Source organism: Sus scrofa, chromosome 7, assembly GCF_000003025.6.
Source record: "Sus scrofa isolate TJ Tabasco breed Duroc chromosome 7, Sscrofa11.1, whole genome shotgun sequence".
Classification (NCBI taxonomy): domain Eukaryota; kingdom Metazoa; phylum Chordata; class Mammalia; order Artiodactyla; family Suidae; genus Sus; species Sus scrofa.
The window spans coordinates 71,001,525-71,014,309 of record NC_010449.5 but is presented as its reverse complement, the minus strand read 5'-3'; the positions used below and the strand labels follow the sequence as shown (position 1 = coordinate 71,014,309).

Below are 12,785 nucleotides of genomic sequence, written 5' to 3'. Positions count from 1 at the left end.
GAAGACTGTTTCAAGAATTTACTGTTTATAGGAAAATAATTGAAATCCAAGTGTATTTCAAGTGTATAATACAAAGAAATTTGAGGTGTTAAATGAAAGAGGCATGAATTTTTATTTTATTTTTAAAGTATAGTTGAAAGGCAGTATGTTTCAGGTGTACAACAGTGATTTGACATTTTGATACATTATGAAATAATCACCATGATAAGTCTAATAACTATCACCACACAGAGTAATAGCAATATGACTGACTATACCTATGCTGTATATTTATTTATTTTGTGATTTATTTTAAAACTGGAAGTTTGTACCTCTTAATCTCATTCACCTATTTTGCCCAATATCCTACCCCTCCCTTTTGTCACCTATCAGTTTGTTCTTTTTATCTATGGGTCTGTTTTCATTTTGTTTTGTTTACTTGTTATATTTTTAAAATTCCACATATAAATGAGATGATATAGTATTTGTATATCTCTGTCTTACTTATTTCACTTAGCATAACAACTTGTAGATCCATCGTGTTGTCACAAATGGTAAGATTTCTTTCATTATTATGGCTAGGTAATATTCCATTGAATGTATATACCACATTTTCTTTATCCATTCATCCCATACACACATCAATTGATACACACTCAAGTTACTTTTATATCTCAGCTATTGTAAATAATGCTGCAATGAACATAGGGGTATATATATCTTTTTAGTGTTTTTTTTTCCAAATAAATGCCCAGAATATAATTGCTGAATTGTTTAGTTTTTTGAGAAACCTTTATACTGTCTTCCATAGTGGCTCCACCAAGTTACATTCCCAAGAAAAATGCACTAGAGTTCCCTTTTCTCCACATCCTCAACAATGCTTGATGATAACCATTCTGATAGGTATGAAGTGATATCTCATCCTGACTTTGATTTGTATTTCCCTGATGATTAGTGATGTTGAGCACCTTTTCATGTGCCTGTTAGCTGTCTGTATATCATCTTTGGAAAAAGTCTATTCAGATCCTCTGACCATTCTTTAATTGGGTTTTTTTAAAAGTTGTGTAAGTTTTTATATATTTTGGGTATTAACACCTTATCTGATACATCATTGGCAAATACCTTCTCTCATTCAATAGTTTTCCTTTCTGTTTTGTTGATGATTTCCTTTACTACACAAAAGCTTTTTAGTTTGATGTTGTCCATTTGTACATTTTTACTTTTGCTTCCCAGGCCTGGGGAGACACATCCAAAAAAAATGTTGCTAAGACTAATGTCAAAGAACTTAATGTCTATGTTTTCTTTTAGGTGTTATATGGCTTCAGGCATTACATTTACATTTAAGTCTTTAATACATTTTGACTTTATTTTTATATGGTATAAGAAAGTGATCCAGTTTCACTCTTTTGCATATAGCTGTCCAGTTTCCATACTACCATTTATTGAAGAGGCTGCCTTTTCTCCATTGTATATTCTTGTCTCCTTTGTCATAAATTAACATGGGTTTATTTTTGGACTCTCCTCTTTCTTTGATCTAAATGCCTGTTTTTATACCAGTGTCATATAGTTTTGATTGCTAGAGTTTTGTAGTGCAATTTTAAATCAAGGAGCATGATTCATTCAGCTTTCTTTTTTCTTAAGATTGCCTTGGCTATTCAGTGGCTTTTGTGGTTTCATATTGAAATTAGCTGTTCTGTGGAAAAAGTCACATATTTAGGAGGCTATGCTTCCTGGTACAGGTCCCACAGTCTGAGGAGTGCAATGTGGGGCTTGGGCCCCTCACTCCTTGGACAGGGACTTTGCAGTTATGACATCCCTTCTACTTGTAAGTCCTCACACTGGGTATGTGAGTCACCACACTGGAAATGTGGTCCTGACTAAATTGTATCTCTCCCCTTTCTACCCTCCTGTTGTGGCTCCTTCATATGTTTAATTGTAGAAAATCTTTTCTGCTAGTCTTAGGTTATTCCCAGAGACTGCTGCTCTGTAAATAGTTTGTAATTTGGGGATACCTGTAGGAGAAAGTAAGCTCAGAGTCTTCCTACTCCACCATCTTGATGACTACCAATATTACTTTATACTTAAGTCATCTGAAAACTGCAGAGTGACAAGGTACAGATTCTACCTTGTGATACTGAGCAAGACATCTAGTCACCAGTTTTGATACTGAAACATAGAAGACATAAAATCTGTTGTCTACCTCAGGTAATGACTAGATGAAATTATGTAGGTTTTCATCATTCATTGCTTAAATAGTTATACTACAAATATAAAAGGTGTGCTTTCACCCTAGCCAATACTCACAGTTTTTAAGAGCCCAGCAAAACTGTTTCTTTCCAATTCTAGAGCAGCTGCAGTGTCGAGTGATACTGCCAAGAAAAAAAGAAATAGTAAAATTTTTTAAAAAAACTCAATTTTTAAAATTGATCAAAATTTCTGGGATGATAATAAGATCCAAAAAATAGTTAATGCATCCGTCACTCCTCCCCTAGCACTGCAAGATTTTTATGTCTCTCACAACACTTCAATCATTTGTGTGTCATTGTCAACCACTAGAAGTTCGTGAAAATGCAAAGGCTTAAATAATTTGGCTCTAAATCATAATGTGAGATGGCCTTGTCAATCTTTTCAAAGAAATGTATATTCTTTGGAATTTTTCAGCAGAGTCCACCGAGTTTCCAAAAGGAGTAATGTTGACTGGCACTGTACAAGATTTGCAAGAAGGTAGAAAATAGAGAAAGGCTGATAATTAAATTTAATATCAGTGTGTTCTATTCCAGGCAGTAAACATCTTACCTCAGCCTTTTAAGGCTTTCTCTAGTATTTGATTGAGCCACAGGGAACAACATATCATGTACTCATTGCTCAACTGCTGTTCTCAATGTCTCACTTTCAAACATCTTTGAAGTCCTAAAGCATTCCATGTTTTGCAAATGAGTTCTGCATTTACTTTCAAAACTGATTTGGTGAGGATAAAGTAAAAATATTCAGCACAACTAAAAACTGATTCCTTGAGTCTAACAATAACTAAAACAGAATTAAAATTTTAAGACTATACAGACCTAGTATGTACTATGGTTTAATAGCTACTGATTTTAATAATGAGGTTTTTTATGCTTTAAATGTGGAATTTTTATAACTTTTTAAAGTATATCATCTTCATCCTGTGGACTTCAGACCACATTTGACCTAAATGAAGTTTTTTTTTTTTTTTGTCTTTTTAGAGCTGCACCTGTGGCAGATGGAATTTCCCAGGCTAGGGGTCAAATCAGAGCTGTAGCCACTGGCCTAAACCACAGCCATAGCAACATGGGATTCGAGCCACATCTGCAACCTACACCACAGCTCACGGCAATGCCAGGTCCTTAACCCACTGACCAAAGCCAGGGATTGAACCCGCATTCTCATGGATGGATACTAGGTGGGCTTGTTAACCATTGCACCATGATGGGAACTCCCTAAATGAAGATATTTGTATTAAACTATTGAGACTATGTATGCTATAGGAAAACTTCCACTTTCTATTATGTTTGGAAAGCTTACATTTATATTGCAGAATCAGCACAACTGTTTCGGAGATTTTGTATTACAAATAGAAGTAGGAAGAATTTATATTTTAATTCATGCTGTAGTTTGCAAAAATGTATCATCTCCCCTCAAAGCTTACAATTTTCTAATTCTATTATACCCCAGAGTTTCTTATACACATTTCATGCTAAATAAAAGTCTTCTACGTTGTTGCATGAACACTGATTCTTGAAAAAAATGAATTTCCAATGCAGATAATGAACACAATTGTTAATAACAAAAATATTATAAATATGCAACAAAATAAATATGGAATCTTTATAGCTAATACACTTATCTTTTGCCAATTATTTATACATAGTGTGTCACTGGATAATTTGAATGTATTGATGCTTGTTTAGAGCTGTTTGCATTTACACGTTCTATGTAAATATATATCCATGTGAAATTTGTATTTTAAATTTATATTTATATTCTTTTTTCCTATGATGGAATTTTTAATTGAATCATCTTTCAACTCAATCACCAGCAGTTTAACTGGTTCAAAACATTTTAATATTACAAGTTGACAGGTTTATCAATCATGTGCTGTATTAATCCAAACTATAATCCAAAATCTATAATATTAATCATATATTGTAGACATTTGTTATTTACATTAAAGGAATAAATCTGAGATTTATTATTATTCTTTAAAGTAGAACTGAAGAAATTAAAATTTTATATAACTATGCTCTTTCTTGGAATGTAAAAATTCCCAGATCATCATTAAAATCAATTGAAAAATTAAGTATAAATCGACATGGAAACAAGTTAATTCATACATATTTAATAAGTATTGATGTTTTTGTTGCTCTGTGGATAACTCAAAACTTAAAATCTAGTTGAGTCAACAACCCTTTAATATAAAATTTTTAGGGGATTATTAATTTTTTGGCCATGAGTTTCATGTTAAAAATGGGAGTTCAAAATGTGAATTGATCAATGTGGGCTGGGATCTTCAAAACAGTATTCATGAACCATGTAGAATCTATGCCCTTAACCTTAGAGAATAGATGCTCTTTAGATCCACTGAGAAACTGTGAAGATGGGAGAGGAGAGACAGCCTCAGTGAAAATACAAAGACACTAAGGAAAATGTTATATGTAAGGCTCAATGAAAATATCGATAATAAAGACAAAAATTCATGATTAATCCAGGGACTCAAAAGTTTCTGATACCATACAAGATAGTGTTTGAAAAATCTTAAGTATAATCTTACAAAATGTTTTTAGTTTATTATAAATCCAACTTCAGGGAAATTAATGTTTCATAATAATGAGAGCAATTGATCTGGTCTCTGGCCTAGGAACTCCATATGCCTCAGGCAAGCCAAAACAAATAAACAAACAAAAACAAAAAGAAGAACCAGCCAAAGTTTGCTTCAACTTCAAAATTTACCTTTCAGGATAATAGGTATACTTTAAGTGCAATATATTTATCAATTCTCCTTTTGAACTGCTGCCTTATCTTATGGAGTCATAACACATAATAGCTTCCTGGTAAATATTTGTTGAATAGATAAATTAAGTGGATGCTGTTTTCTTTTCAAGTACATTAATAATCTTCAGCTCTTTAATGAGCATATTTTATATATTAGAGTAGTTATAATCATGAGGTCTACAAATATTTTGAAAAAGTAATCTTGGTTTTCACTTTTCTGAACCAATTGTTAATTTCTCTAAGAATTAAAATTTCCTATTGGAAATAGAAGCTGCTAGGTAATTCTTTTTGGTAATTAATACTGTAATGAGTTGATAACTAAATCTAAATAACAGTTTGCATAATACATAGATCATAATCAAGAACATATCAAAATATACAATTAGTTATTATCTATTTTCTACATTGAGAATGAGATCTTTGAAGGAGAAACTAGTGTCACTTTTTTTTGGAAAGAATAAATAAATAAAATGAGAAAAGTTACAAAAATGTTTCCAAAGCTTATTAACCTATTGTGATTTTACAACAAAAAAATAAATTTACAACATATAGAATTAAAAGTCGGATTATACTTCTTGGTAGCTGTTGTTTCTCCTGACCAAACACTGAATGGAATTGGCATATCAGACTCACATGAATCAGAGTTCTGACCCACTATCAAGCTTTACCAGTGATTTCAAAAATAAAGGTAATCCATAGACACTGGCAAAGCAAAGAAAGTTTTGGCACAAAAGGGACACCATCTCTGGTCTTATCATCCAGCATCAGACACATATTTTCATGAAATCTCCCAATTCAATGAGAGCATTTTCATCATAAACTGTTTTCTTTTATCTTACTTTAAAAAATAAAATGAGCTGCCATTTTCTCACTAGCCAGCAGGCGTGCCACTCTCTAAAGACAGATGTTGGATTGGCACATTCTGTTACCAAAAACTATTTTAGTCCTAAAAGAATGCTACATGGTTAAGTACTCTGGAATTTACAAGAATGGTACCGAATCTCTAAACTTCTCTATTTCTTTACTTTGACTATCAGCACTTCCATTTTCACAGTGCTTTCATACATGAGTTAATTACTATTTATTGTCTTCTTGTGGTTTATAAACTGAATGTATCTATAGGTATATCTCTATATAGCTATATCTATATAGGTAAAGAAATATAAATCATATGTATACATCGATCTATTCTATCCTCTAATTCTATTCCATTAATCTCTATGTCTATTTATACTAGTACCCCATATGTTGATTACCATAGTTCTGTAATCAGTTTAAAATGGGGGAGTTTGATTATTCCAACTTTGTTCTTTTTCAATATTCTTTAACTATTCATTTCCCCTTGTAGTTTTACATGAATTTTAGAATTGGCTCATTTACTTATCAAAAAAAGGACTGTTGGAATTTTGACAGAGAATCCATTGATTTCTCTGGGTAGTATGGTTATTTTAACAATATTGTTTTCCTATCCATGAACACAAAATGTCTTTCTATTCATTTAAATCTTCTTTAATTTCATCCAATAATATTTTGCAATATTTGGTGTAGAAGTCTTGCGGTTGATTGGTTAAATTGTTATTTATTTTATTATTTTAATGCTGTTAGAAATGTCTTAATTGTAATGGTTCCCTTAATTTCGTTTTTGGATTGTTCATTGCAAACGTATGGAAATTCAGTTGATTTTTCTATATTCATCTTGTATCTTGCAGTTCAGCTGAACTTGTTTATTAGCTCTAGCAGGATTTCTGGCATGTTTTAGGATTTTCTATCTATGATATTTTGTCTGTGAATAGCAATAGTTTTACTTCATGCTTTCCAATCCAGATTCCTTTTATTTCTTTTATTGCCTAATTTTGCTGGATAGAACTTCCAGTACAATCTTGAGACATGACAAGAGCAGACATTCTGGAATTGTTCTGATTTTAGAGGGTACATTAGTTTTCTCAGACTGCAGAAACAATATACCACAGATTGGGTGGGTTCAACAACAGACATTTATTTTCTCACAGTTTTGGAAGCTCTAGGTTCACAAAGTGCTAGCATATTCTGTATGTAGGGAGGGCCCTCTTCTTGGCTTGTAGACAGCCACTTTCTCACTATGTTCTCAAATGGCACTGCCTCTGTGCTTACTGGGAAAGAGAACAAGCAATTTCTGATATCTCTCTTCGAACAAGGATATCAATCCTCTTATGCATATATTCCAATTTATCGTTTTTTTTTTTTCCTTTCTTTCTTTCTTTCTTTTAAATGGGCACACCCATGGCATATGGAAATTCTCCTGCCAGGGACTGAATCCGAGCTGCCTCTGTGACTTATGCTGCAGCTGTGGCAATGGTGGATCCTTCAACTCACTCTGCCAGGCTGGGGATCAAACCTGTACCGCCACAGTGACCTGAGCAGTGGCAAATTGACTCCCAATCCACTGTGCTACAATGTAATCTCCTTTTTCTGTTTTTTAGTGTGTAGCCTATTATTATTATTATTTTTTAACCATGCCCACAGCATGTGGAAGTTCCCAGGCCAGGGATAGAACTCATGACACAGCAATGACCAGGGCTTCTGCATTGACAATACTGAATCCTTAACCCACTGTGTCTCAGGTGAACTCCTAGTCCATTATCTTTTAAAGAGCTTTAAAAAATTATATGTATGTGTGTGTATATATATATATATATATATATATATATATATGTGTGTGTGTGTGTGTGTGTGTATATATATCTTGTATATTTATGCATATAGTTATCATTTCTGAGACTCTTCATCTTTTGTGAAGGTTCATAATTCCATCTAGAATTATTTTTCCTTTCCTGATGAACTTCCTTAATATATCTTACAGTGTAGTCTTTGAGAAATAAATTTTCTCACCTTTTGTATGTTGTAAAACATCTTTATATAAGTCTTCATTTTTACTGAGTAAAGAACTCCAAGATGACAGCTTTTCTTTTAGTACCTTAAAGGTGCTGCTTTACTTTCCCATTTTTTTTTAAATGAGATATCTGTTGACAGACCTATCTTCATTCCTTTGTATGTAACACCCATTTTTTTCTTTTTCTCTATCTCTTGTTAAGAATTTTTCCTTAGTATTCATTTCAGGAAATTGATTATAATAATGTGACTTGATCTATATTTTTTCATTTTTTGTGTGATGAGGGTTTATTAGCCTTCTTAGAACTGAGAGAGAATTTTAAATAAATTGGAAAAATTTCAGCCATTATTTCTTTAAATATTTTTTCTATAATCATCTATCTTTTTTCTTCATTTGGGACTCCAATTTCACATATGTTGGGTTGCTTAGAGCTGTCTCTCAACATACCAATCTTTTTTTTTTTTTTAATCTTTTCCTTTGCGTATTTCATTTTGGTTAGTTTCTATTATTACATCTTTAAATTGACTAATATTTCCTTCTAAACTAATCTGTGGTTATTTCTGTATTTCTCATTTCAGACTATGACATTTTCATCTTTAGAGATTCATCATTGTGTGTATACACACACATGTGTTTTCTCCTTACCTTTTAGAAAATAGGGAATATAGTCATAATAGATGTCTTAATATCCCTGTTTGCTAATTTTAACATTTGTTTCATTTCAGGCTTAATTTTGATTGATTGAGTTGTTTCCTCTAAGACTGATTGAGTCATTTCCTCTAATCTTTTTAGGTGGTTTCTCCAAGCTCTGGAGTTCCTCACACATGTGCTAATGAGTACTCAGTAAAATATTTGAGGAGGACAATCTGGAGCTCTGTCTTTATCTGGTGCTTTTGCTTCAGAGCTCTAGCTGCATTTCATCTTCCCAGTCTCTGTGGTTCATCTCCACAAGACAGTGAGTCATCCAGGTTCTATTTGTATCCCCTCCTTGTGCCACAGCCTAGGTGTTCTCTCAAGGGAATAGGGTGAATACATTTTAGAGAGTATCTCATTTGTTTCCTTTCTCTCAGGAACATCTGGCATTCATGGCAAGTATCCAGTGTCTTGAAAAATCATTGTTTCATATATTTTGTTCATTTTTTAAATTATTGTTTTGGGTGGGATGGTATATCGAGTTCCTTTATTCCATCTTGGACATAAGTAGAGTGATTATTAAGGCAACTCTTTCATTAATAGATTATGTACTACCAGGAAAAAATATTTTAATATACTACAAAGTAGAAAAATACAGAAACATATAGATTATATATGGATAGAAAAAATATAAAGATAGAAAAGAAAATATACCATACTATGACAATAGCCTTATTTAAATAGTAGGTTTATGATAATGTGTGCCATTTTTTCTCACTTTCAGTTTTTTTCTGAGCATGATGCACTGTTTTTTTTAAGTGTACAGTGAACATCTCTTTTGAATGAAGTAATTGGATTTGCCTAACAGAATGCTTTAAAATATCAGCTTCTGTAAAATAGTTCTTTATTAGGGAATTACAGTGCTAATGTAGCAAAGCTATGTAATCTTTCTCATAGTAACCCAGGAGTAAATTACTCCTTCAGTAATTGAGTAAATTACTACCTCCAGTTTTTGCCATTTTGGCTCCTATAACCCTGTAAACATTTCTAATGTGTATTTTGTTAATTATTTCATTGTATAAATTTGAAAAAGATGTAAATGGTTTTTTTAAGACAGCTTATTAAGAAAAAGATCACTTATGGAAATAAACAAATGTTAGATCCAATTAAGTTCAAAAACTGTACTATCTCATTTTGTCTGTACACTTATTCCTCAGTCTAAAAGGAATAAAAATACCTATCCTTGAACAATATGTTTTGGGTTCACAATAGCGTCAGTGATGAAAACAGTTTATGGTAAAAACAATGTGTATCTTTAATCTATTTAAGTCTTTCACTTATTCATTCACTCAGTAGATATTTATTTAGAGCCTACAATTTGCAAGGTCCTGTGCTTGGCATTAGGTATATATGATGTTAATAAAATCTGGCCCTGTACATCTCAAGTTATTTGGTTAGTTTTTCATTATTTATCCATAAAGATATTTCCATTGCCTCACTGTTACAGAGCTTTCTGCTGTAGGCCTACTGATGGAGCCATCTGCATTCACTTATTTGTTTACTATCATATCATGACCAGAGCTCAGATTTTTCCATACTGAGCCTTATTAGCTATGCAGTAGTTAAAACCAGATTTGAACTGAAAACTTTCACAAAACTGTCTTAATTCTGCTTCCAGGATCCATTAAAAGTTCAGAGTCTCTATGGCTTTCTGAATCGAGTAAAAGTTCAGAAGCATCTATGCTTCGGGACATTCCAAAAATACCTGGTTACTAATTTCTTCAACTCCAAGTTTGTATTTTCCCAACATCTCTGGCACCTTATAACAAGAGCTATTTCACTCGAATCATCTAGAAATGAATTTAAAATTTAAAATTCAGGGAAGCAGACATTGCTTACCTTAACCATTATTATAAAATAGTTTTAAAATGTATTTATTTCCTTCTTCCCTAAATGGAGGGTATGCACAAAGTTTTACTTGATGACTCAGAGCATCCACTGTGAACTTTGATTACTGCTTTAAAATGTATAATGAAGAATACTTTGTTTTAGTATTCTCAGCTGATTGTTTTTAATCCCTATTTGCCCTCCTTCTCTGTCTTTCAAGTTTGGAGGCTTTATATGTACTTTGGACTATGAAAACTATATTCAATTTTAATGTGATGTATATTAAATAAATTTAGCTCCGGGTTAAGAATCTAAGGATTAGTGTCAAGTTGTAAAAGATAATGCTAGTGCAAAAGCAATTTCATAGTGTTAGATGTTCCTGGGGGATTACTTAAAACCTGGCATCAAAATTATTGTGTTTGGGAGTTTCCATCATGGCTCAGTGGTAACAGAGCTGACTAGCATGCATGAGGATGTGGGTTTGAACCCTGGCTTTGCTCAGTGAGTTAAGTGTCCAGTATTGCCATGAGCTGTGGCGTAGGTTGCAGATGCAGCTCAGATCTGGCTTTGCTGTGGCTGTGGCTGGCAGCTGCAGCTCTATTTGACCCCTAACCTGGTAACTTCCATATGTGCCACAGGTGCAGCCTTAAAAAAAATAGTCATTGTATTTGGAAGACATTTAGCGGTTTTAAAATCTATACTTTGGATATAAGATAAATGCCTACATGTGAAATCTAGGATAGATACCATTAATTCATCCATGCATTCGTTTTTTAAACAGTCATATATTGATATTCTACTGTGTGCCTAAATCTTTTGAAAGTACTGGTAGATGCATTTAAAAGTATAATATTTTAACTATCTTTGTACAACTTGTTGAGAAAGTAGATAAGATACAGGTGTGTTAGTAGTTATTTTCTTTTTTTACACTGGGTTTTAGTGATAAATACAAGATCCATATTGAGGAAGGAGAAAAGAAACAATGAAAATGGCCACCTTAGGGATTAGATAATAATTTGTAAAAGATAAGGTACATGATAAGGAAAAATACAAAATACAGGAAGCAACTCAAAAATGGTTTGGGTTCAGGATATTAATATTTGATATCAAGACAAAGATATTAGAATTTTCCCTGTAGGGAAGTAGGTTTTAATAATTAGTGATGTTACAAGATCATGTTTGTCTTCTAGAAATAGAGCTCTGAAGATAGGGCAATCAATTCATTACTATGTCAATGGATTTATATATTTTAACTTAATAGAAAAGGATAAATAATCAAATCCACCCTTATAATTATGTGTTACTTCTTTAGGAAACATATATTGCCAATATTCTGTATGGTTCTTGTTTGTCAGGCATCAGCATGAGAATTCTTAAATAGCTCCTGGCAGAATTCCCCAAAATCACAAATTGAAAGTGCATATCCAGAAAATGCACATCTTTTTTGATCACCCTAAGTCTCAGGTAGGTGGTAATCTCACATTATTTCACAGAAAAACCTGCTCACTCAGAGTGTTTATGAATTTGCCATATGGTATTTAAAACCTCAAGTCAAAGTAGTGTTAGAAATTGTATAGACAGAATCAAAGCATGCTGGTTAATGTTGTTCTCCATTTGGGGACCATGGAGATTTCTTTGTGTGCCAAAAACTGAAGCCAAAGCATCTTAATATTTGACTTTTACTCTATTTTTTTAAAATCAACTGCATGAACCAGGAACTACATTAAGAGTCTGGAGGGTTTTTTCCTCACATAAAACTTACACATGGAAATATAATTTTTACAAATTTACTCCATACAAGAATGCTTCCAAACTAATTTATGTAGCACTATATCTGTTCATGTGCCTAATTATCTTCACTGATTATTTGCAGGTGTCAATGAATGAGAAGCCAGGGAATGGGTCCATTGATTTATAATAAATATTGAAATGACTTGTAAAATGTATTGTGAGTGTGCCACGTGATGAAGAAAATGAAAATATAAATATCTTTTATAATTCTTTACACAACACTTTTTTACAACAGAGATTAAAAATATAAAAACCATGGAACTTTCTCTGATCATTGGGTAAAAGAAATCTGTGATGGAAGATGTTCTGAGATTATGGGGACTCACTTTCTTCCCTCATGAATAGAAAATGCATTTACATTATGTCATTTGAAATTATTGAACAGCTGCTTGGAAAGAGAGAAAAACAAGAACTCCAGCCTGCCAAGGGGATGCAGTGTCGACATGAGATCAGATGCATAGAGTAAATAGAAATGGCATTCAGGAAAGGTGATAAGCAATCAAGTAAAGACCAAAGTGAGATGCTCTGACCTTATATTTAGCATCCGTGCCAAATTAGCATAGCTGTGCAGTGTACTAGAAAATTAAGTGGAAAAAAAGGACAAAGTAAGTGTAAA

General features: G+C 32.7%; 1 long non-coding RNA gene across 1 annotated transcript in view; it reads right to left on the bottom strand.

Moving 5' to 3' along the window:
• LOC102165644 overlaps positions 1,186-12,785 on the bottom strand; it is a 351,251-nt gene continuing 339,651 nt past the window's right edge. The window contains exon 4 of the long non-coding RNA XR_002345875.1: positions 1,186-2,348. This is a non-coding gene — a long non-coding RNA (uncharacterized LOC102165644). The remainder of the gene's footprint in view (positions 2,349-12,785) is intronic.